We start from the raw sequence: 25,466 nt of genomic DNA, 5'->3' as shown, positions 1-25,466 counted from the left end.
CTTTGGGAACTATAGGAAAAGTTTAGGTTCTGTTAAAGCTTTACGACTTTCTGAAAAAATTACTGGAATAGTTTTCTACCTGCACAAAGTCTTCAAGGAAACTGCTCCAAAAACTAATTTGAAAAATATAATTCTTAATTAGCCACTGCCAGTAGACTCTAAACCGCTACACTCCTTTTCCAAACATCTACTAGGGAACAAAAATGTAGTCATCTCATGGAAGTAATGAACACACTGCCATTTGAGCAATTTAAAAATAGCCTGAAAAAAAAAAAAAAAAAAAAAAAGACAGTTTGAATCATAAAAGTGCTATTAAAGGTGAATTACATGTGCGGCTGGTATGCATAGCTACATACAATCATCAGTTGTGGCTGATATGAACACTATTCAATGTAGAATGCGGTATGATGTTGTCTTGGCTGATGCTGGTGGATGGGGCAGCAGCAATATTCAGAGGATAAGCATCCCCTTGATCCTTAAGTGCTCTATTGCTCTTTATTCTACACTTTCAAGACCAATTATCGATTACCAAGATATTCCCAGCTCTACTAAAACGCTGCAGAAGGACAGACGAAACAGCTGGGCTAGCCCAGGCAAAACCACCCTCATAATCTCTGGAATCAGGACATAAAGGGACTTCCCCTTCACTTTCAGCATTTTTTTTTTGGGTAAATTAATTTGGCTGCATAACACCAACAGCACGGGCAAGCTCTGCAGTTGTTTTTGCCACACTCAGAAGCACCCCCTGACTCTTCAGGTTGGACCTCAAAGCTGTGCCAGAAGCTTGTGAGGCTCTGGAAGAGGTCACGGCAGGAAAATGGGTCCGAGCCGGTTTCTCCAAGGCAGATAATCAGATTGTACTTGCAGGAACATCAAACCAAGCATGTGCTTCTACTTCCTCATTGCGATGAGCTTGGAGTTAAGGAAGACGGGGTGGGAGGGAGACCTTTCGACATGAAAATCACCTGGCAGGAAGTCAGAGCTGTGCACAAAGCTCCCCGGACTTCCCAGACCCCACCTTCGGGGTGCAGGGCTTTGCAGGGGAGCAGGTATCGGTTCAGCAACCTCCCACGGGGTGTCCAGCAGAAATTAGCACCTCAGATGTGCTGCTGCAGCTTTACGGGACTGCCTTCTGCAGGGAGTCCAAGCAAAGGACAAATAAATGCCTTCCCTTTGCAGGGTTTTAAGCAAGTCTCTTGCACAGATCACTCGGCAGCCTTTGCAGAAGGGATGCATCTCCCCACTGTTAGGACATCGCTCATGGCAAACACTAACAGGACCACACCAATATACTACTAAACCCTGACACTCTCAGCCATTGTGCAGCATTCAGAGTCATAAGAAACCTAAGAACCCTCTGGAAAATTCATACCAGTCACCTGGACAGAAGCTCTGTGCAATGGCACTGGTGAACCACAACAGATGCTCCTGCTTTCACATTTGTCCTGCCTGTCCTAGAAGTCACTGCTCAGATGTCATTTTGTGATACCATCTCAAGGTACACACGTTCAGTAACACAGATATAACGTCACACTGAGATGGCCTTTGGCAGCTGCAAAAAACAACCTGAGACAAGATGACTTCATGGTGGAGCTGCGCAGCACCAGCCTGCAACCACAGACCTGCCGTAGGGATGCTTTTAGCGGCCCAACACCTCTCCCAGCTGCTCCTTCTGGTGGCCAAGTGACAGCACAACCCTCACAGTTTTTGGTCATCCTTCTGCCCCACAGCCCACTGAGCTTGCCAGGAGCCCACATATAACCCCCAGCACCTGCTGGACACACAAATGGCCAGGGCAGGACTCATGTACCCTGGGGAAGAACATCACCACACGCACCCTATGTTCTAACACAGCACAGTAAGACTGTCACAAGCAGTTACTACGCTATTCATGGCTGGTTTTCTTCAGACAAGACCTGTGTAGGAACTTTTCCCTTGAATTGCTTTTGTTTTGAAGCTAACGTTGCTAATCACTCCTCATCTGACAGACACCGCAGAAGTCAGAAACGTGAGTCATGATTTCAAAGCGGAAAATTAGAAAGATTTTTAAATAAATTGAGATGCAATCTTGCTGTGATTGGAGGAGAAAGTATCCTCAGTTCTTGAATTCTTAAAAGATCAAATCGATTTTGTCAGCACCGTGCTCAGCCTGGTGTGTGGCTGGGGCCAGGACTCTGAGGCACTGGAAATCTTCAACGGAAAACTAAACCCCAGGTCTGCTTCCAGTTTTGAAGAAATTACTCTGTTTCTGTAATAGGCTATGGGACTACTCCAAGCTGATGTGCAGCACAAAGTTACTACACCGCGGATGTGTTATTTATTAATAGCACAGCTGTATTGATCCCATAAAGCTTTATTTAAGCACAGGGTGATTTGAATTAATAGCTTTTACCTCGTTGTGCTAGGGGCCACGCAGACACGCTATAAATCAGACAGTCCCTGCCCCAAAGTGCTCCCAAACCAGATTAGAACAAGATGCAGCAGGTGGAGGAGACGAACTGGAGGGGAGGGAGGAGGAGGAAGTGGAAGGCGAGCAGCATTATGCACAGCGAGCAGAACTCTCTGCTCAGCAACAGCCAGGCACTGCCAGCTGGCAGGGACTCGCAGGCATCAAAGATGAGTCTTCAGAGGGCCTTGAAGAAGGTTAAGGAAGTGACTGTTTTCGGGGAGTTTCCCTTATGTATGTATAAGAAATAGCCCGCGGGAGAAGCACATGGTGCTTGTGGGTGAAGCAGACTAGCAGACAGCTCCATCTTCCAGAGGGCTGGGTGCTTCTCGGCCTAATGGGTCAAGAAGAAAATTGCCCTGTGAAGTGTGCCTGATTTTCTTCCATTCACAGGTACTCTCCTGTCTCTGAATTTCTACCCAGAACATTTAGAAGATAGTGAAATAGACTTTAAAGGTGCTAATGATTTAATTATAAAAAACACACACAAAAGACATCTCAGCATTTCAAGACAAATTCAAACCAAGTGCACTGCCAACATGCCACACTCCGTGCTTCCCCTTTGAAAAAAAAAAATGGCTTTCTGCACTTCAAAGAGGGCTTTGTTTCACTTGTTTAGCACAAGATGCAAATACATTGTCAGATAGAGCAGAAATAAAAATGCATTTTGCACCACAGGGAGCAAAAATACCCAAGCAGCCACTCAAATGAGAATGAACTCATGAGGCACAGTGGGCAGGGGAGGCATTAGGTTTCTTCTATCTAGTTTATTCCATTTTTAATTAAAACAATTTTTTAAAAATCAAATCTCCTTGCAACAAGAGAAGGAGAGAGATTTTACCAGACCAAAGCCAGGGTAAGAGAACTGAACAGAGAAATGGGAACGTGGCCATGACACAATCCTCCCTTTAACTGTACACGAGCATATTTTTTCTTCTGGGGAGGGGAACAACTAACACTTTTTGACCAGCTCACACATCTGACGCACCGGGAAATAATCTCCTAATATCCCCAGAAGCACCACCAGAGGCTTTTTCCCCTCTTTTGGGTGGTGTTGTCCCAGGTGAGGGGATGTCTGGAGAAAAGCCGGGTCTGAGCAGGCCTGAGGACGAGCTCACTGCCGTACTGCTGCAGATGCACAGCCCAGGCCCCCATCTCCGGTAGAAATCCTCCTTCCACCCCCTGGCCCTACTCCTCAGTGTAGGATACAACCGAGGTGGATCACCGCAAGCAAGTTCATGCCAGAGAGATCATTTTAGATCTCTATTAGATCACAGGACTGTGCTAGGGCTGAGCAGCGGTGTTCAGCGGAGCTGCCACAGGCCCTTAAAGGATGTGACACGTGGAGGCTGCTCTGCTCCATGCTCCCTTCACGGTGGGAGGGAAGTGAAAACAGAATCCACCCTTTTATTTGTCCCAGTTCCTAAGCTTGAAATGATTCAGATTGTGGTCCTGTTTCAGCAGAACTCATCTCAGATGGGAATTACAGCAAAATCATAGAGAAGTGTGGAGACCCTTGAGAGGGGGATTTGACTTTCCAGCAGCAGCAGCTGAACCCAGGGCAGGGAAGTTTGGGCACATTTGAGCAGGCTGCCCACCAACACAAAGAAATAAACCTTTCCATTTACTAGCCACTAATGCAGGGCACCCAAGGGCGACCCTGGAGGACCCCACACACACAGCAGTCATTCCGTCCTACAGTCAGTTCGTGATCCACTCCCTGCAGCCTGCTGCTGCCAGGGTCCCTTCACCTTGCAGCAGATATTTGAAAATCATATTAACTTCCCTGAGCAACGCCGAGTAGCTTGCAGGGTTCCGAAAAGTTTCATCTGGGGCTGTCTGAAGAGAGACTGGAAGGGGGTTGAGGCCTTTCATCTTAAATTTAATAAGGCAGCGGCTAGGGTTGGCACTGCCGATCCTCCCTGTGCTCTCCAGGCATTTCACTCCACACCTACAATTTACTGGAGTCTTTCCACAGGCTTTGCCTTTCCCAGGCACACAGGTGGTATAACTGAGAGGACGAAAGGAAAAGAGCTTGGTATTGTTTTGGAAACGCTCCCAGAGCCAACACCAGTTTCATTCCCCGGCTGCCCTCCACATGAGGTAATGGCCGCCGCGTGCTCATGGCGCCCGCGTCCACAGCCAGCACCGCGCCTGGGCCGCGCTCTCCTCGCATGCCCTCGGCCTCAGGAATGTTTTGTGCCAGCAGGAACTTCCCTCCTTCCCTCCACCTGCTCCCGTTTGGCACCCCTGGCCTCCGGGCCGGAGCGGGACAGGGAAGCTCCCACGTATTTCTTCCCAGACGTGATCTGGCGCAGCACGGCGATGACAGAACTGACTAAAGCTTCATTATGAAATATGGAAACATTTCAAACCTCCTGCTCCAGCTTTAATTTGTGCATTATAGCTGCTGCAAGTACTCCGTTTATCATAATAGAGTCCCTTATTTATCGGGCCATCCAAAAATAAAATTATGAAAATGGATTTAAAGAGAAAAATACGTTTAATGAGTCGAACTGCCTCTGCAGTCCTCCCCCTGTGCCCGGAGGAGCGGCCGAGGTTCTGGCACGAGATGGGAAGCTCAATAGCTGCACTTCAGCACAGCTGCCAGAAAGAATACAGTCAGACCAGACCAGAATCTTGGCATTAAACCTGGTTTCTTCCAGTCAGAAGCTTCCTGCGTGTAATTCTGCATGGCAGGTAAATGCTCCAAGTCAAGTTCCTGAAGCCATATCTGGTGACTTGCGGAGACCCCACGGAAACTCCCATTTCCTATTCACAATGCCCAGGAACGCGCTCCCAGCCTCAGAGGCTACCCCTGAGCAAAACGGGAGCTGAATCCCCCCCTGGGACAAAGCATCACTCGGCACACGATCTGGATGAAACCGAGCTTTTCCTCTTCGTTTCTTTTTATAAATTTTTAAGCCACTGTAATGGATGCTGAAAGGGGCCCGCCCGACAACCCTGGGTCTAGAAGTGCCTCTGTGCCTGCAGGAGAGGAGCAGCGGGGCAGCCAGCGTGGCCATGTCCTGCCCCAGAGGGCAGGGAGGAGTGATCTTACCCCAGCCTCGTCCCTGGGAGGCTCTGCAGAGGCTGCTGGAGGCCAGCCCCATGTGTTGCCCCAAGCAGAGTGCTCCTGCAGTGCTATCTTCCAAGGCAGTGAAGCTACACCTCCACTGGAAATGAAATGCACACTAAATGAGCAAGCGAAAAATTATCCGGCCAAAAACAGAAGGTGTCCGGATGATTCGCCTGTGTGCACTGCTCTACCACTCAATATAATTTCCTTACTCGTTTCATACAGGCTTACAAGCTAAAAGCCCCAATCTCTGTGTCCATTCCTTCCACAGCTCTAGGAATTGCTTACTTGGGAGGAAAACCAAGAATGAAGAACTCTGTATTTTCTTTCTTCATTTAGGAAGTACCATACCTCATTTGATCTTAGAATACAATAGAATATAATACTCTCAATCTTAGCTTCTGTGAACTATTTCTCACAATTCATACTCTTATTTGCATTTCTACACACTTCCGATTTTGAAATTGTTCTGCAACCTATTCAATCAGCTTAAAGGGGAAAGGCTGAGACCTCAAAGTTCATAAATAAAGTAACAGCAGTTGTGAACCCGGCATGAAAATGGAGAAAGGTTAATGCTACTGCTTGCTTTCCCAAAGCCATCTCAAAAGGGTTTACACAAACAGCTGAAGCCTCTCTCGCTCTGCATTTCCTTTCACCTAGCCCAGAAAGTCAGCGGCATCTGCAAACAGGGGAGAACACAGATCCAGCGACTGCAGGGATCTTATTTACCGGTAGGTAATAGGATCATATTTACTGATAGGTAATTTATGAATGCTTTTGGCTCCCTGATCCACGTTTCCTGAATAAATAAGGCTGTGGCCTGGGTCACTGGGAATAAGAGAGAAAGTTCCTACAGTATGATTTTCTGAAAGACAGCATGACCTTGAGGACAATTTATTTCAATGGGAAAAGCACAGCAAGTCTTCTTACAGAGCGCTCGGAGAAGCAGACCCTGCTCATTCCCCAAATATATTCAGAACAGAGGCAAACACTTCGCTCTGCAATTCAAGGCTGTCTGAGTTTTCACCTGTAGATACGCAGATAAACTTATATCATCGGCTTCCAGGTTTCTGTGGGCTGGTATGTCAGCAACAGCTACAGTGATTTAGTGCAACAGCTCCAAATGGATTAAATCACACAGTCATTTGAATTTTACCCAGGCTTGTCACACAAATCTCAGAAACCACTGTCTTGCATAAAAACTTCCTCCCGATACTCCCGAGAAGTCATGGCAAAAACCAAAAGTTCAGTTGAAAATGAGAAACAAAGACTCCTAGCACTGAACACAGAGGCAGCACAAACAATATGTCTGAAAAATCTTAATTGCATTAAAGAAGCAACGTCCTCTACTTTATTCAGCGCAACTTTCCCATTTTTGACGTATTATCATGTATCTTATGTATTTCTTTAAATGAAGTCCGTTTTCACTTGATTTCCGTGATGTATACTCTTCACAAGGAATAATGCTGTATTTCAGCTTCTAGAATATTTTCATAAGCACAATACCACTAAAATGTTCCCCATGTGGTGTGCTGCACAACCAATGATATTTCCTATTTAACAGCCTCCTCAAAGAGGGGCATGGAAAAAAGAAATTTGCTATGAACTTCACTGAAGGTGGATTTCACTTTCTATCTTCAGTGATAGAAATGATTTGTGATCTCACAATGCCCCGAGTTTAACTACATCCTGTGTTTATTTCAACACTGCCTGCGCGAGGATATTTGAATCAACTCAGTGAAAGGCCAGTTGTCATTTCTTTAAGAATCTACTAAAAGGTCTCCTATCAACAATGCATCTGATGCACGCACCTTCCTTTATCTGTGTTTGTAACATTTATAAAGACACCTACCTCCATACTGTTTAGTATTTATAGTGATGTTATGACACCCTCTGTGGATTATGTTTACTCTTTGGTCCGCAAGCAAAGTTGCCATTTAGATTACATGAGGTATGTGATGTTATTGCTGATCCCCAGGTCTCTGTATGTAACTATGAATCACAAGCTTCCAGAAGCCACATTTTACCTTCATTTTTGCAACTAAGTACTGAACATGAAATAAAAACTTTTTTCATGTAAGTATTCCCATTCAAAAACGTCTTGCAAAAATTACGTAAATGTAAGTTAAATGCATCTAAGACTTTTTTTTCTCCACATGTATCTGTGATTCTTACCCTGTAGTATTTACTCAACGTTTTTGTTAACCTCCTAAAAATAATTTTGCTTTGCCAATTCTGCACTTAGCCCAAGGCCGGATTCACACCCAGCCCCTGCCACAGCAGCCACCTTTGAGAAAGGCACACGAGCCTCCAGGGACTCGGCTCCTTTGGCTTCCCCAGCAGGAACAACCAGACGAGAGGACTGCTCGCCGCAAGCCCAGACTTCGCCCTTCAGAAGGGAGCACAGCAGCATGGTTCTGATGCCACGGCTCTCACGCATGTAGAGCGACCAAGGACCACCTCTACCTGACTTGCTGTAGGGACTGGAGAGAGCAGGAGCTCGCAGACCCCAAAACAACAACTATTTATGTTTAACCACACAACAAATCTGTTCCTTACTCGTGCTCTCTACATGCAGAGCCTCTTTAGCTCGGGTGTAATGGCACACAGCTCAGGTTATTTGCCCTAACAGGAGACATGGGATAAAACCTGATGGAGTACAATTTGTCAGAGGCTATTACAATCGCTTTACCCTATGCATGCAGACAAGGTCAACTCACGTACCATTGTATTCCAGGAATTCCTTCTGATTCCTATCATGTATCCCAAAAGGATTAAGAGAAGTTAACAGCTCACCGAACAGCTTAACCCATCCAAGGGCAAAGAATAGACTTGCTAAATGGTGCTCCTTTTATTCCAGACCAACTGGGGAGCAGAAACTCACATGCAGGCAACTTGACTTAATTTCACTGTGAAGACAAATCCTCAAAGAAATGATGCACAGGTGCAAGTATTTCCCTAATGTCACACCTTTCAGGAGGCCATTCAAAGGCTCTTCACACTTAAACTGAGTTTAGAAGATTAGCAACACACAAGCACACGAGATCAGATATTTGCTGATAGTGCACATACATTGGAATAATCATGTAATCTCTTTTCTTTGGTTTTTGAGGCAGATATGACTGTGCCTGAAGAAGATACCGATCTGTCTACCTAATAATCACAAATCCCTTATAAAATATGCCTGAAATGAATAAATTGTGAAGGTAAGAAGGGAAAACATAAATATCCTCATTAACTCATACATACATACACAAAACTTTACATAACATATGGAGGAGTTGGAAAGACGCCCGCAGACGTAATTGCATTTCTGTGTGAAGAGCATTTACACTCTCTCATCTCTGCTTTCCCCATTCATTTTAGTAATTACATGGAGAGAAGCAGCTAACATGCTTGTAATTAAAACCAGCAGTGAGGATTTCTAGGTGTTTTGATACAAGAGAACTGACACGGAAAGCAAGCAGAGCTGGCAGGAGGGGATTACTGCAGCCATACAGACAACTCAGGCCCGGATAGGGTTGGTGTGAGAGTGCCCACATGGTGCTCTGCAGAACGGTTGCAGGCAATGGGAATAGCAGTCCAGATCACAAACTCTCTCCACATTCGGTGTGTGCTGAAGGATATTTGATCACACGACCTAGAGAAGCTTTGTTGCTGCTGGAGACCTCTTGTTTCTGTCTGCTAAACTCAGGGAGCGGAAAACAGCCACTTGGCACCATCCACACAGCTTCATTTTCTATTCCTTTTCCTTGGCGTTTTATTGGCAAAGGCTGTAACAGTTATTTCAGTTCGGTGGGTGGAGCTGCTATGAAAACTCCAGGTCTCCTCATTTTCATGATGAATATTCATGATTTAAGCAATCTGTACTCAGCAGACTTTGTTGCCCTTTCTTTCTCTTCCCTGCTACCCAAGTAGTAGCTGTGCAGAATGTTATATTTCATGTGCGAGTACACTTCTGCTTCATTTTCAAATGAAACTGGACAATGTCTGAGCTTAAACTGGAAGTCTGTGTGTACTGAACTGAAGTGCGGCATGTTTGTGGCCCAAGTATTAAGAAATCTCATGAAGAAGAACAAGATAGATGGCAGAAAGCAGGAATGGTAACTGAGGAGTCAAATCTTTCCCTGGGAGTTTCTGCCCAGAAACACAGCCTAGAAACTGGCTTTTGAAAATGCTCTCTATGGCAATTTACCAAAAAAAATAAAATAAAAATAAAATAAAAATCACAAAACTTTCCTCTAGGCTGTTTCTATGGTCATCTGAGCATCTTTGCAGCTTCCTGACAACTTAACAGTCAGGGAAAAACCCAAATCACATTAACGTTTGGTGTTCTTTTAGCAAAGAAAGGAAGCACTAATTCCAGAAGACACACCCCTGGCCAAAACAAGCTGTCAGCAACATTATGCAGATGATAACAGAAATATTATTGTGTGGTAAGCCAAGACCAGAGTTTGAATCTCCTCATAGGTTGTTGAGTATTTTGGGGAAGTCTGTAAAATAACCTGTAAAATACTCGGCTGTATACAAAGCACTGACTAGACAGAATTCCCCATTCTGTGTTCAGATTTGCCATCACAAAAGACACCCACATCACTTCCTCAAACATATCGCACCATTTTGGGGCTTGATTTTAGAGTTCAGATACATGCTACCTCTAAAGGAAGAAGCACTCGACAGTACAGCATCCCAACCAAATGTGGCATGGCACTTTGCACCCTAGGAAATGTTGGTCCTGCAAAATTAAGTGTCTAATATTCTTGTAGAGGAACCGTGCTCACCTACTAATAGCTGTAAATAACCGAGATGTGGATCAGCAGATGCATGCCAGGACAGAGACGCTGGGAAGTTTTTTTTTTTTTTAATCAAAACTGTTACTTTAAGAGGGATCTTTTTAAAGCTTAAACTGTAATTAATCGTTACTACTAACTTGATGATCTTTCAGTTACACTGACCTTGATGGCTTTGGGAACTTCAGCTTGGTCAGGTGCTGTGCTGGCTCAGGAGTGTCATCAACTGGCTGCGTGGCACCCAGCCAGGCTGCCGAAGTGCCAGCCACCCAAATCCCACTGCTGTTCGCTGGCAAACTGCTCCAACTCCACACTCCTCCTTTACAGATATGCAAATTTGTTTCTTTTATAATACGCAAAAAAAAAAAAAAAAGGAAATTACCAACAGCTAATTAGGGTCAAAGGAACGCTTCATACCAATTAGTGAAACCAATACCCTTTTATTTTGAATAGTCATGCTCTCCTGGCTTCTGAGACAGGTCAATAAAGCTGCCTCCACTTCAATACAGCGATAACTCAACGGCATTCAATTGCTCATTTTTTCGGTGAGGTCTGGGTTCAGGCTTCTTGCAAAGCAGGAAGCCGCAGTGAAGCAGATGTCAGGATTGTTGATGCCATGATTTTTTTCAAAGAACATTTGTCAGTAGGGAAATACTGAAGAGCATGACCAAATCCTTACCTCAAGTAATTATTCTGAGACTCAGAACCTGATAAACACACCCAGTTTACCTGGTCAGCACAGCCCAGGGCAGTGGTCTTGGCTAGTATTCTTCCCACACCGCTTTGTCAGAATCCCTCTCCCTCCCTGAACTGTCGAGTACAACACGTTTTGTGCTTTGTACTGCAGAGCAATCAGATATCCTTCAGTGCTGGAAGGTTTTGGGGTGTGTATGGGGTGTGTACGGGTGCGGGGTGGGTTTTCTACAGATTCTTCTGAACAAAGGAAAGCATACCTTGCTACCAACATCTACAGAGGCCGTCTCTTTTGATCCACAAGTGGTACCAAGACATCTGCAAGTGCACGTATAGATTGCATCAGTACGCGGAGGACCAAAACCCATGGCTTGGATTTCAGCTGCCAGAAGTACCTAGCTGACCTGGATGCACTTCACCTGAATCTTCTTGGGGAGTGGGAATAAAAACCCTTTTAAAAGATTTGTTTTAGTTGCTCTCCACAGCCTGGCACTCTTTTCCATCTCAGCATGGCTTGTTGCACCCAGGACGTTCCAGCTGGCTTTGTCTCCTTCTCCCAGCTCTGGGTTGGCTGGGGCATGAGCAAAGCAACAATCACTAAGGAAAGACTAAACAACAGGTTTTTCTTTCTATTAAAAGTGACTTTCCATAGCCAGTTTTATGTTCCATTGTTGCTTTGCAAAAAGTTGGAGTAACTGCCAAAGCAGAGCTAGGTAATTAAAACAGCTAATGATCCATTTGCCCATGTTTTTAAACATGAGCTCTCAGAAACAGGATTTCTATGGATACAGGGCCGTATCGCACTGATGAAGGACGAGATTTCGCTTTGCATAAGCTCCAAATTGCAGCAGAGAGGGAAGAGAAGCCCCTGTGGCTGCAGCACACCAAGACTGCTGAGGAGTTGCACCAGAAGCGTGCGCTGTCCCCAAACATCTTGGCAATGGGCAGCACGGACCTGAGCGCCTACCTCAGCAGGCAAGCAGTCCACACACACTGCAGGCAAACAACACAGATGGGTGGTATTTAAGCAGAGCAAGTCGGCTGAAGATGCAGCTCTTACGTGGCATCCAGCGGATTCAGTAAAAGGCCGCTTGGCCACAAAACTCCCACATTTGTTAAGTTGCTCTATCAGAAAACTGAAGTGACAGCACCCGACCGACAATCGCCAAGCTGGTTTTGGCACGAGCTTCCTCCAAGTTGTTCAGAGCTGGGGGTTGCAAACATCCTGCAACAAGAGCAAGACCCCAGCTCTTCTGAACTTCTCCGGGTTCCTTGCCCAGCTCCCTGATCCATTTCTCCCTCACCTCCTCATCTTCTTGGCTCCCGTCTGTTTTCTTAGCTCATCTTCTAGAACTAAGTACTGCTGATGGAGACCACAGAGAATACTTTGTGGCCAGGACCACAGCAAGAGCAACAAGGATGCTCTTCTAGCTTTTCTTGCTAGTTCTATAAGGTCAGAATCAATCCTGCAGCCAGCCCTGGCTCTCTGGCTACACAGCAGGGCACTGCTGTGTGCCTGAAGCAGCAGCACTCGGCAATTATTCCCTAGAGAGCAGCTAAAGAGGTGCGTTAGGAGGCCTGGCCAGATGAGAGGAACAAATTGAAGGCAGGGTAAGAACAAGGGAATTCCCACAGCTGCAGTCGGTATAGAAAACCCACAGAAAGGCCTGTGCACACCAGAGAGAGATAACAAAAGGTGAGGTTAATATGTGCTCCAGCAAATGTGGCTTCGCTCACCGTTTTCCTTCACCAGATTTGTGGCTTGTTTACCTCCAGTTCTTTCACTAAAAGATATAATTGGCAGTTCAATTAAAAAGACAAGAAAAGTGTACACTGCGGCACAGCCTCGGGGTACTCTAGCCTGTGCACTAACAAGGTCAGGGAGCATATTTATTGTGCTATTCAGTAGAGAAAAAGAGAGGGAAAGCTCCCCTGCCCCACACAGAGCGCAGCACGCGGCACAGTGCCTCCCCGCACGCACTGCGCAGGCGCACAGCCCCAGCCGAGCTGTTCGTTCACCTCTCTGCAAATCCCCACTTTGGAAAGAAGGGGCTCTGGGACACTCACAGAGCACCGACAGCTTTCTAACTTCAGTTTTTCTGAAAGAACTGTGAAAATATTCCCCAAACAAAGGATTTTTATCCTTTGTTGTTCTGCTTAGTGCTCTGCTTAGAACAGGGCAAGCGTCTCTGGTGGTGGGGGTGGGAGAACAAACAGTCCCTGGTCAGCATGACTTTGTGGGATGAGAAAGCAGACTCACCGTATCCCAAATAAAGAACACAAATTTCTCCCCGGTATCAGCCAGGGAGATACAGAAGTTCGGTGTTGCTTTGACAGCAGTTTGTTTTGTTGCCTGCTCTGCTCCAAATCGGACACGCACCACGACTCACGTAAGGGCCAAGCATTACGTTTTCAGTGCTATTTGTAGAAGTAGCTGCAGTGAGTGCTGAGTGCCTTAAGAACATCCTCACTCTCCCTCCAGCGTGGAAAGGGGAGGGTGGAAAAGCAGCATGCAGCAGCAGCGATGAGCCTGCCTTCAGCAAGCCGAGGCGGCCAGCAGCAGGCACGGCTCCACTTGCTCCTCCAGCAGCTTTTCTCACCTGGAGCTGCAGCAGCATCACCCCTCCTCTGTGCACAGAGGCCAGAAACCCCTGTGGCTGTGCTAGGTCCCTGCAGACCCCCCAGTTTTGCCTTTTCACCTGCCTAGTGCCAGCGCTTCCCTTTGGTGGGGACAACCCCTCCTGCACCTCTCCAGCCCAATTCACCAGCACAGTTTGCACCCAGAGCTCCGAGGAAGAAAGGTCAGAGCATGGCTCACCATATCACCTCGCCTCTGAGATGAAAGAGAACAATTTTTTGTAGCAGAATCCTGCTGCACAGAATTACTGTGCTAATTTCTTTGGCTAATGCTGAAGTCAGGCTGCTACAAGCTTGTTTTGGCCTCTTGCCACCGCGGAGTGTGAAGAGCGACTGAAACAAGCAGCACGTAAGTCAAGTGTGGGAAACACGGGACAGACAGAAACCCTGCTTGTGTCACAGGCCAGTAGATGGACAGTAGGAAAAACACAAGTCTTGAAATGAAGTCTTTTATCTGAAAGGAAGGAAGTGCCTTGGGACCATGCAAGTCGCTGACCTTCCTGGCACACATGCCCTGCAGACTCAGCTGAGGTGAGAGCGGTGCAGTCGTTGTGCACGTGAAATGCTGCTCCTGGTACTGAGAAAGCTGAAGGTACCGGGGGGAGGCTCGTGAGTTATATAATTAGGTGACAGGTAGCCTGCAGAGAACTCGAGGGCTTGGTTTGAAAGAGAACTATGAGAAAAGGGGGATGCTCCCTGGGCTGTCTTTGCCAAACAAATTTGAAATCAGAAATTTGGTGTTTTTTTTTGTTGTTCGTTTTTATTGTCTCCAACAAGGAGGAATAAAGTCTTTTTCATTCATTTTCACTCTCTCCCCAACCATTCTGTACTACAGTCTCCCTGATTATACAGCTGAATTTTTCCATTTTGAGGATTCTCCACGCAAGACTAGTGTTGAGTGTACAGCACATCATTATTTGCCTACTATTTGCCTGAATTTGAAGATCAGTTTCACAATAAGGTTATGTCTGTAGCTTTGGGGGTGTAGTTCCTCTCTGCAGACATCTGAGCCAAGATTTACAAATGCAGGTTTTCATAGATTTTAAATGGGAATGCATGAGTAAGGGAATTGATTCACGTACTGTCACCCAGTCCTGAGCTGACTATTTGGCAAGGATTTGGCATTTCCATTTCACATTGCATTGCTGACTTGCACATCCCCGTCCAGTCATGGAACAGGAACGCTCCGCAAAAGTTTAATAATTAATTAATACAAAGTAAATTTCAAAACTTCACATAAAAAATTTACCACAAAGTATTCACAAACTGTTTTTACGACAGAAATACCGAGTGGGAATCTCATGAATAAATCTAAATAATGAGGGCATTTGAAATCTAACATTTACTTGGCAATATTCTTAAAGAAAAAAAAAAACAAAACGTGAGACAGAGAGAGAGAAAATATGGCAAAAAGTGACGGGCCATGATTACTTGTTTTGGTGCAGCGAAAGCAAACGCTCCAGGACTGCGATGGGAGCCTTCCACGCAGTGCTGCAGATTGGCATCTGCTCCGCACACACGCATTCGTACACGTAGAGGCAAGCATCGACATTTTTCAAAAGCCATTAATTCCCTGGAGTCAGCAGCCAGCTCTCCAGCAGATTCCCCGATAGCACGGTGCAAAACGCACACGCCGAAGCGGAGACTTCGCTGAGGCCTCGGCCTTGGCCTGCACGAGCCGCCTCGGGCCTGCCCTCACGGCGGGCCCACCGGGCACCCTAGAGACAGTCCAAAACCCTCAAAGGACACGAAGGTGCTCAGAGCCGTTCAAGGCTGGCACTTCCCTGTAATTTCTGACACCTCTCAGGCAGCAGGTGCTGTGCCTGTGCTGCTGCAGCAGTGCAGCACTTGGGCCTGAGGCTCCCCACGGCTCCCCGCGCTTCTAAACTTCTGCTGTTCTGTGGCAATGCAGCTGCTGTTAAAGGAGAAATAATGCGAGAGGAGAGGACGGGGAAGAGCTCTGCCCAAGGCAGCATGAAAATAAGCCATAGCAGGTCTCTCTGATGAGTTTCTCCAGTGTGCCCTGCCCCTCTCAGGAGACACATCAAAGGGAGACGGGGAAATCAGTCCACGGCAGCGAGCCTGCTGGAGCCCGCTTGCTCAGCACAGGCAAAATTAATTAAGAGGGAGGGAGAAAAAGAGCCAATATGAGTCTGATTCTGTCAGGGAGCAAAGCACCAACAAACAGCAAATGCTAATTCAGGAGTTTTCCATCTCTATTCACACCTGTCAGCGGGAAAGAGGACCGCAATTCAGATTTGAAATGGAATAGATTTGGGTACCTCGGAGGCAGCACGGTGCTGCATCCACTGCTGCTTCCTGGAAGCTTACACAAACCAAAGCTAGCTCGAGAAAAAAACAGCTCCAGCAACACAGGGCTGCAGGAAAACACATCAATGTGCTGCTTACTGCTGCTACAGAAAACAGAGTGAGGATGAGGCCTCACACACAGCAGGAGAAGCCACAAATAGGGAGCTCTTACCCTGGTACTAGCGAGCATCTTGTCAGAACCAGACCATCAAAACTAACAAATAATTCAGGAGAAATTAATTCTATTTGACATAATAAGCAGGATCACTTATTAATATCGCTCTTCTGCATAGTAAACTCTAAAACATGAGGCCCACGGTAGCAGGAAGAAACAAAATATCAAATAGGAAACTTAAAATGTGGGGTTTCCAGACATTGAGGTGCTGTAGTAGGGAGTCCCCTGGAAATGCTCATAAATTAATTAGATTAAAAATGTAAAGCCATCAGTCCAGGGGCATCATTGCTCTTCTATTTTTCCTTGCTCATAATTCAGAAAGGAGACGAAGCATCTGAGCCCAGTTTGGGACTAATAATTCCTAAATAAAAGATAAATATGTCAAGGCTTCATAAATAGAAAGGAGAGCACAGCACTATAAATAAGCTTTAATATTTGTTTTATTCTAAAGTATATCTGGTTGAGCTCCTGCCTTTTGCACAATGCTATTACTACTATGCATCTGGGTGCATTAAAAAATTCCATGGGAAAAAGGCCTTGCTTTATGTCCCGAAGAATTCCTGAACCACTGCTTCTGCAGAAAGCTCTGCAGCCCTGAGACACAGCTCCACGGAGCTGACTGCCCAGGAACACTTAGCAAGCAGCCATTGTGCTGCATCTGTCTGAGCAGTTTTTTGGACTACGTGGCAGGTGCGTGATCAGTGCACGTTGCTTTTCTTTTTTTCTTTTTTCCCTGTTCATGAATATTACGACCTTAGTCCTCAAATTTATACAACGCAGTTAGTGTGAAGGGCTCCCGCGACACCTTCTAAACTCATGGCCAAAGATGTGTGAGGGGGATATCCTGGCAGTCCGTGACTACCAGGCACACGATGGCAGTGCCCAAGGAACGGGTCCGTTAGCACGACGCTTTCCAGGGGCAGCCCGGTGGCTATCAGGCCGCCATCAGCCCAGCAGTTAACCGAAGTAATGCTTGCTTCATCCAGAGCGTAAAAGGTGCTTTGTTCAAGTCAAATAGGATCCTATATCAGCAGCATACATTAATAACTGATAACACATAAAATATCCAGTGCATTTAATACTATCAAACTAATTAGGTGTTGGTTTGCCAGGAATAAAGGCGAGGTTTAAAAACCCAAGATGACACGATTACCACTGAGTAAGACATTCTTGCTCATCCTTGCACACAGGCTAAAAGCATAGGTGACTGAGACAAGTCACCAGGCTGGAAGCCAAACTTATTTCACACACTAAATTTGCAATGAAAATTCTAATGAAGCCATCCCGACAAGCTAAAACAGTGCTGCTCTGGCCAGAGGTCTCCAGCCAGCTCCCTCTGAGGTAGATGCGGAAGCATTAACTTGCTGGAGGGTCACTCGGTGCACGGAGCACGTTACTGCTAAAGCTAACACTGCAAAAGTGTCACGACTGCCATGAAAACTTGGCAGTCCACATGAAAAAAAAATATCGCTTGCCATCCTTACTGTAATTGTGCTGAGGAAAGTGCTTATTAAAGACGTGTACCTGTCCCAGTCAAGCAGAGAAGGACTTGCAAAGCTGTTCTATGAGCCTGAAACCCTGCATGTACTAACCTCTCATCCTGTGTGAGAGAGCTGGTGTTAAATAGGGTCAGAACTACACTTGCTTTGGGGAGAAGAAAGGCTCACTTTGAAGACAAGCTGGTTACCCTGTTTTTCTTCCTACACCACAGCTTTCAGATTGCAGCTAGAACTTGAAGGGAGTTGTTCCCACAAGCTCTCCAGCCCAATGTCTCCACCCGAGAGGCTTGAGTAAATAGCAGAAGCTCTGGATATGAATCAGATGGAAAAGATTCAGCCCTCTCTGCTAGGTCTGAGTTCAAAGGCATCCATGGCTGAACAGCTAAATCAAGATCAGTATCTGCCTGTGAGGGCAGAATGGAGCATTCAGGAATAATGAACTGCTCACCCTTACGTGCTCCTTTCTAGATGGAGTAGAGCAGGTCAAAAGCGGAGTCCGGCTGAAGCAGTTCGTGTTCGTAACACTGAGGTTGGTGGGGAAGTTGGACTGTTTTCAGACCTTCTTTCCTCTGCTTCTTTTCTGTTCTTCAGCTGCCTCCAGCTGAAGTCCAAACCTCCCCTCTCAGTGTCAGGGCTCAGCCTCGCTGCTGGAGGAAGACCACAGATGCTGCACAACGTGTCACAAGCAGAGCTCAGCGCAGAGCTCTCAGCTCCATGACCGACCTCCTCCTCCTCCTGCTCCAGAGCAACCTCTCATCACGAGCAGCCTGCAGGATTCATACCCCGTGTGTACACCCCAGCCCTGAGTTTTGCTCCATGACATCGTGCTCCAGGTTATATCTACACAGCGGCTGGCACCTGGGCAGGTACACTCATGTTAATATACCCATGTCACGGCACCATGAGCTTAGGAATAAACGGACAGACTCAGGGACCAAGAGGATTTGGGAAGGGAAGGACGTGCCCATGGCCAACAAAGCAGCTTGGTGCCAGCACTGGGCTGAGGACACCGGTGGCTCTGAAGACCTCATGCTCAGCAAGAAACCTGCTCACCTGTGCCACCTCTGCAGCTCCCCGTAGCCATGTGTGAGCTCCCTGTGCATGCAGACACAGCCCTGACTGCTCACCAGCACGGGTACCCCACTTGGGGTGCTGGAATACAGCCGGAGCCCACAGCTAGGGTGTGCCTGTACCTCCCTCTGTGAAGCTGCCTGGTTTATTATCTGTAGAACAGCACACCTGGGAAGATGAGCCAAATAAGTACTAGATATAATCAGATACTTTCTGTCTTCAGCTGCCACCCATGTGCACACCTTCCCTACAAGCTGTGGAGTGAACCTGCTAACGATTCTATTAATAACGAGCCGTGTAAGTAGGTGAACTGGATGAACTTGTGTGAAAGCAAAACCCCAGAGGTAGATCAGTTGCTCTGTTCAAAGCAAGCAGATAACTATCCCAGGCTGCAGGCAACTCCCCCTTTCCCACCTCCTCCTTTGGGACATCTCCAGGCATGTCCAGGGTGGTGCAGCCTGGCAAACAGACACGGAGTCAGTCATGCACGCATTTAAAAAATAAAGGGATCACAAAGCCACCGATGACCCTGGGAAACGCTGAGCGCCAGGACGTCCGCTGAGGACTCTCCTTTGTGTTCATCTTCAAGGTTTGTGACGCTGTCAAGGCACAGAGTAAAACTGCTTGCTCCTCAGGGGTTGTGTCCCCCTGCTTGTCACCTGCTACCTGCAGCCCTGCTCTGCCCGCAGGATCACAGCAGCTGGTAGGGCACCGACTGCAGCATCACGCAGAGGGGACTGGCTTCAGCTGAGGACAGGGCAGCAGGGCTGGCGAGCAATGCCTGGGATGCACGTAGCCTACTTGCAGGCAAAGCCAGCCACGAAGCAAGAGAGGAGCAGCAGAGCACACTGCAGCGTATCCACCGTTCCCCAGGGCTCTTTCACTTCCAAGCAGAGCCTGAGTTTTGTTTTGGTGCAGCACAGAGCCAGGGACAGACTCGAGCGTGGGTTTGTTAGTGGAGAGCATGGCAGCTCCCCGGGAGCCCAAACCATTCTGCAGCCAGAAGAGGGCTGATGGCAGCCTCTCAGACAGGCGTTTTTGTACCCTTGACAAGGATTAAAACCTGCTGCCTTGGGGGTTATGTTAAAGGACCACAGTCTTAGCATTATGGTGATCAGCAGGGCGATGCCAGAGGCAGAGCTGTGGAACCACGAGGGCTGGGGAAGTCTTGCTCTGCTCAGCAAGACTTCAGGTAGCTTCAGCTCCCGGCATGCTTCTGAGACAAATACGCCTTGCCTGACTCTCCTGCCTCCTTCAGACCTAAGGACAGGACTCAGAGAGCTGAATGGGGGAGAGAGGGGGAGTAAAAGATCTCTCTGCAATAGAACAGGCTGAGTTAACGCTGATGTTGATTGATGTTGTCCTGAGGGTCCCTCTCCTAGCAGAAAACTGTGGTTGGAGGCCCAGGAACCCACTTCCAGTCTTCATCCTTTCACAGCACAGCCCTGTCCTTACCTCCCCTGTCCTGGTGGGCACCGTGAGCAGTTTACACAGACACATGCACGGCTCTGCAGGCACCGAGGAAGGAAGGGCAGGCAGCAAGCCCCTGCCCACACAGCCTGAAAGCTGCAGGCACAGGCAGGGCTGCCTGAAGGACGTGGCATTAAACGTTCCTCGCAGTACCAGAGGTCACCGTGAGGCACCTGGTGTGAAATTCACTTGCACAAAGACCCCGCAAACAGCCTTTTATGCAGGGACAAATCAAAGTGTTTGAAGACTAGCAGAAACAACATGTTTTTTGTTTGTTTTGTTGGTTGGTTGGTTTTGTCCTGTAGTATTTAGAAGGCCTTTTTATGCATCCTTTTGCCTGGCTCCATCACAAGTCCAACCAGAGCAAAGTTCTGTATTATCCTAGAATTCTTTCAAAAGGACCAGGTCATTGGCAGGAGCTGGGCAAATATAATACTTGGAAACTGCCAGAACATGAGAAAAGGTTTCAGAGGCAGCTGGCATGTAGTCCTCACTGAGGATCCTGATTTCTCTTCCCTTTTGTCTAGAACAGGCGAAGATCTCCTTGCAGTTCTTCTTTGAAGTCCCCTTGAAATGCAGAGGCTACATCAGGGGCTCTGACTGAGATTCGTACGTAGAACATGCTAAAAAAAGGACAAGCGTTACATATGGTGTGTAGAAGTACTTTAATAACACAGCTCTATTAATAATGTCAGTGACAGTAACCCCTCCAAGCTTCGGAGAATATTTTTCTTCCCAAGCAGGAGACAAAAAGTGCCACAAATGCAGAGGCTGAGGCTGGGGCACTGAAATGGTAAGGACAAATGACGCATCATCAGAGATGCTGTTCTATTAAAAGGTGTTTTCACTCTTCAAATGGAGCTGTGTATTAAAATTCCAGATTCACCTGGTAATAAATAATGTTGTTTAAAGACAAATATTACACCTTTTGCAAACTCTGAAGGGAAAGGAAGTAAAGCTGGACAGGCAGACCCCTGCTGAGTGCTGCTCTGGCTCTCTGCCATCCCCTGACTGACAGCTGATAATTATCTTTGATTTAATGTCACTTAATGTTCTCTCCCCCACCCCAAGCACCTTGGTTATTCTCTTCCTGTACTGACATATGCTAGGAAAAGGAGGGTTTGGGAAGAAAAGGCAAAAAGGAATACACTCCGTCAGTATACTCCAATTTTATTTACCTGTGAAAAATGTTAAACGTTCTGCCAGATAAGAAAACTACAATTTAAACTTTAAATTTTAAAGAATAGTGTAAAGGATGGGTAATTGCCTTAGATATAAATGGTTGTAGGCAGGGTTTTTTTTGTTTGGTTGGTTTTTTACTTGCAGACCAGCAGCACTGAGCATTCCCAGTGCTCAGTGCTGGAATCTGGATACCACCACACAATGCAATGCATCCTATTACTGCTGGTTAGGACACAAATCCTGGGGTAACCAGAGAGAAGAGAACAGAATTCATAGAAATGTAGCCTAAAAGTAAGTTCCTTTGCTTTGGAAACTCTCAGAGAGAGAGATTTCACCAAGAAAACTAATGTAAAGCCAGAGTTGTGTTTCCTTTGTGAGAAGGGACAGATGAAGGCCCCATTCCAGTACTGACATAGTACTAAATGCACTGGGGAAAAAAGCAGGAGAGACCTGCCCAGAGCCATGCAGAGGGATCCCTTCACACTGCCATAAACCAAACCAGAATTTGGTTTGTCCCTTGGTGCTCCAATCTCCTTCTCCTTTCCCAGACCCCCAGCCTCAGCTGACAGCAGGCTCACTCGGGGACACGTCTGTGCTCCTGCGAGGAGGATGCTGAGCTCTCACCCCTTCAAATTTGTGTTTCTGCTCAGCACAGGGCTTAGCACTCCCCTCTTATCTGTGCGCTAGGACATGAGAGCTTCTGGCTCCTTTGCCAGTGTTCTCCTGATCTCAGCATTACACCACAACTCTGTCTTCTTTTGCCAAAGTCCATGAAGTGCCACGGTGCCGTTCTACGGCCCATTTACCTCTTATGGTATTACAAAAAGTCTCCAGGAAAAAAAAAAAACAACACAAAACTTTTGTAGCTGGGCATCAAAGAGAAGTGGAAGGCACGCCTGCTTCTTCCTTTGCATGAGGATCTGTGTTCACTGATGGCATCTTTTATAAACACATCATGTATTCCACCTAAAGGTGCTGTGCGCTCAGAAAGAGCCAAATATATTAGCATTCTTCAACCATAACTTTTGAAGTCGGCATTTGACTATTTTTGCATTTCTTCCAGGTTGTAGTTAGACAACTCCTAATTCTGTGGGGAGAGCAAAGACTATAAAATGCCAGAGCTTCACTCTGCTGAAATAACATTAGCGAAATATCAAGTCCTTTATGATGTCATGAGGGATTCCTTAATGTGACTATAGCCTCCTAATGACATCATAAAAAACAACTGCAACATCAGAAAACAGCCAAGGGTCATCAATCAGCCCATCCTCTCTCCTACCCACCAGGGGCAGCAGCCCAACTTGCTCCTATCTGCTTTTTACGATCGGTGCTGTCCGCTGAATAGCACACAGAGAAGAGACTAATAATCATACAAATATCAGGGAGAGCGGTCAATCATCACCTGAAATGTTCAGTGCACCTGAGGGAAATTCGGGTGCCGCAGCCTGAAGAGTCTGCAAGTTTAGCATGTCGAAGCGACGACGTTACTGCCTTAGAGGTGACCCGGAGCTCTCCGGGCAACAGGCAACACCAGTGAGCAATGCAGTCATTTTTAAAATGTGCAGAGGACTAAAAATGAATTCTTTGGTTGCTCTCCTCGTCCTCTAGCCCTCAGCAAAAGCTTTTTCCGTGCTGCCCAGACACCCATCTGCACATCCTATATTACAAAGAGCGGGCTGAAAGAAGCCTTTGTGCTGCCGAACTGAAATGGGTGACAGTCCCATCGAGATGCAACGGCTGCCAAATCCTCTGGCAAGAATGGAAACAGCCTTCTCCATTCGAAAACGTGATGCCTCAAAGCTAAAGCCTCATTATGCTCTCTTAGGAGTACTTGGAAGTTTTCCAGGGTTGGGGACCTCTTAAGGAGTTCCCCGGACTCTTAGAAAAAAAAAAAAAAAAACAAGCGACAGATACTGTGGTGTGCTGTGGTCTCTAGATGTTTCACAGTCTCTTCTGGAAGGTATTTTAAAGGGAGCTTCTGCCAGCAGTGCTGACCACGGCAGAAGGTCCTTTTACCGGATGAAAAGGGAAAGGATCTGGATTCTCACCTTGCTCTTCACCATTTTACAAACGTTCATGCAGCCTGCTCCTGAGCAGTGGGCTACATCCATCCTACCCAGCCATCCAGCCCCCTACCTTGCTCTGCACCCCCAATCTAGCTCTGCTCTGCAGATGCCCAACAGGAGGCAGGAGGGGAACGAGCCCTCTGTACGTGCACATGCAGCCTGCCTAGACCACATCTTCCCAGCTTCATCTGCTGGGGATCAACAGCACACAGAGCTTCCTTCTCTTATGTGGGCTCCTGAGGCTTGTTCTGTACAAAGCAGAATTGCAACTCCCAGAGAAAAATGGTCAAGAAGTTTCTCATACTCTAAAAATCTGCCCAGACGATAACCTCACCCCATGGAAGCGTTCCTGAAGCATTAAGGAGGAGAACCCATTACTGCAGCGCTCAGTGCACAGCAGGCTTCTCTCCTCTAATCTCCTAGGCGATCTGTGAGATAGAAGCAGATCCTAAGCCACCAGAACAAGGCTGACTTACTTCCCTTTCCGGCACTGCCAAAGATTCAAATGCTTCAAAAAGAGTATGGCATCACGATCCTCCAAGTCATTAACAACTGCGTTAAATTTTCATTTCAGCTAGCTCAGCCCCCTGGGTAACATTGTAGGGTACTATTACTGCCTGCTTAGGGCCACGCTGATCATTTTCAACATCTCTCTGAAGCAATTCTGGATGAATTCCTTTCACGACATTGGTAAATTAGCGATACTTTCATACCGAGAATCTCTTCATGGGAGAGAGAAAGCAATAAACTAGGCAAAGCAGAGAAGTGCCTTCCTGCCATCGCGCGGGGCACAAAAGATGTTACAAACTCCCTTGGTTAAAAGCAGCACGTTATTTCACATTCAGTGCAATCACAACTATATCAAAGACTACTTTATCACTCATGTTCCCAAATAATCAGAATAAGTTACAAATTTTTCTGCGTGCCTATGTTAGACGAAGTTATATAGTACAAATTAACCAGCTTGGGGGGCACTCTGCTGGTTGGAGCCGATCTGAGCCCATCTCTGCCGTAAGGGCATTCTGCAGTCCTCTAAAACTTCATGTAAGGAGACAGCCTTGGTGATGGGCTGATACAGGCTAATGCATGCACAGAACAAGGCTGTTTCAGAACGTGCACTGATCAGTCTGATGCTGTGACGCAAGCCAGACTGACCTTCCTAAATCCGAAGTATAAGCCAGTGAGAAATCAGCTCTTTTCAGACAGTGACTGACCCCTCCAGGCTCTTGAAGCTGCCCATTTGGGCTTGTGTTTTATTTTCCAACATTCAGCAGTTGGTCATGCTGATACCCAGAATTATTTCTTTCTTTTCTGCACTACGTGGCTGTTATTTCCAGAAAAGGACATGAACAACTTCTGTTTCAGAACAGAAAACCAAAATGTTATGTAGCTGTGTGAAACAGTAAAATACCTTGTCAGTACTCAGAACAGTGAACACCAGCCTCAGAAGTCACAGAACCTCTTCCTCATCAATCCCCACGTTTGGAAGCACTGGGAAGAGGAATTTGCTGCACCTCGGAAATTAGCTGAAGCTGGAGCTCGTCTCGTAGCTCAGCAGCCAGAGTGCCCTCGAGCTCTCTGCGACTGAGCCCTCTCAGAGGCGTGCAGGGCAGAGCCATCACCAGCTCTGTGTTTCACCTGCTCCATTGAGCAGCTGCAGGGAGAAGTCTGTTTTCACAGATGAATTCTTATTAGAAGGTTGCGTTCTGACTTTATTTCAAGGTTCCTGCGTCTCAGCCCAGCCTTTGGAGGAGCACACAGCACCCTGCCCCTCTCCTCTGCGCATCCTTCAGTAGCTGCAGAGAGATCTTAGGGGCAAACGAGGCAACAGCCCAAAGACCGGCTCCTGTGGAGGTCAAGTCAATTAAATCAAGCAGAAATGAAAGTCATCCAATTACCGGGGGAGGGAGCAGCTCCTCCACTACCTTTTCCTGGGGCTCAGAAGAGCAGCTTGTATCACCTCCTTGCTCCTCGCAGAGCTCTGCTGCCTGCCACCTGGTGAGCCCTGTCCGTGCTGATTCCCCACGGCCAACGCTTGCTGGGCCCAT

The 25,466-nt window shown here is 46.9% G+C and overlaps 2 long non-coding RNA genes across 6 annotated transcripts in view; both read right to left on the bottom strand.

Moving 5' to 3' along the window:
- Positions 1 to 8,476, bottom strand: part of LOC137843081 (uncharacterized) — a 50,072-nt gene extending 41,596 nt beyond the window's left edge. For 2 of the 5 annotated variants that reach the window (XR_011089338.1, XR_011089339.1), the window contains exon 1: positions 8,250 to 8,444. This is a non-coding gene — a long non-coding RNA (uncharacterized lncRNA). Of the gene's footprint in view, positions 1 to 8,249 lie in introns of all 5 variants that reach the window. The other 3 variants (XR_011089336.1, XR_011089340.1, XR_011089337.1) reach the window with 3 other exon arrangements.
- Positions 8,477 to 16,552: 8,076 nt separating this feature from the next.
- On the bottom strand, positions 16,553 to 25,260 carry LOC137843083 (uncharacterized). Its single transcript, XR_011089341.1, has 3 exons — positions 24,830 to 25,260; positions 18,683 to 20,793; positions 16,553 to 18,487 (listed from the first exon to the last, which is right to left on the bottom strand). It is a non-coding gene; the product is annotated as an uncharacterized lncRNA (long non-coding RNA).
- Positions 25,261 to 25,466: the final 206 nt, after the last annotated feature.

Source organism: Anas acuta, chromosome 21 (genome assembly GCF_963932015.1).
Source record: "Anas acuta chromosome 21, bAnaAcu1.1, whole genome shotgun sequence".
NCBI classification, from domain to species: domain Eukaryota; kingdom Metazoa; phylum Chordata; class Aves; order Anseriformes; family Anatidae; genus Anas; species Anas acuta.
Note: the sequence above shows the minus strand (reverse complement) of the source record. Positions and strands in the feature narration are given on the sequence as shown.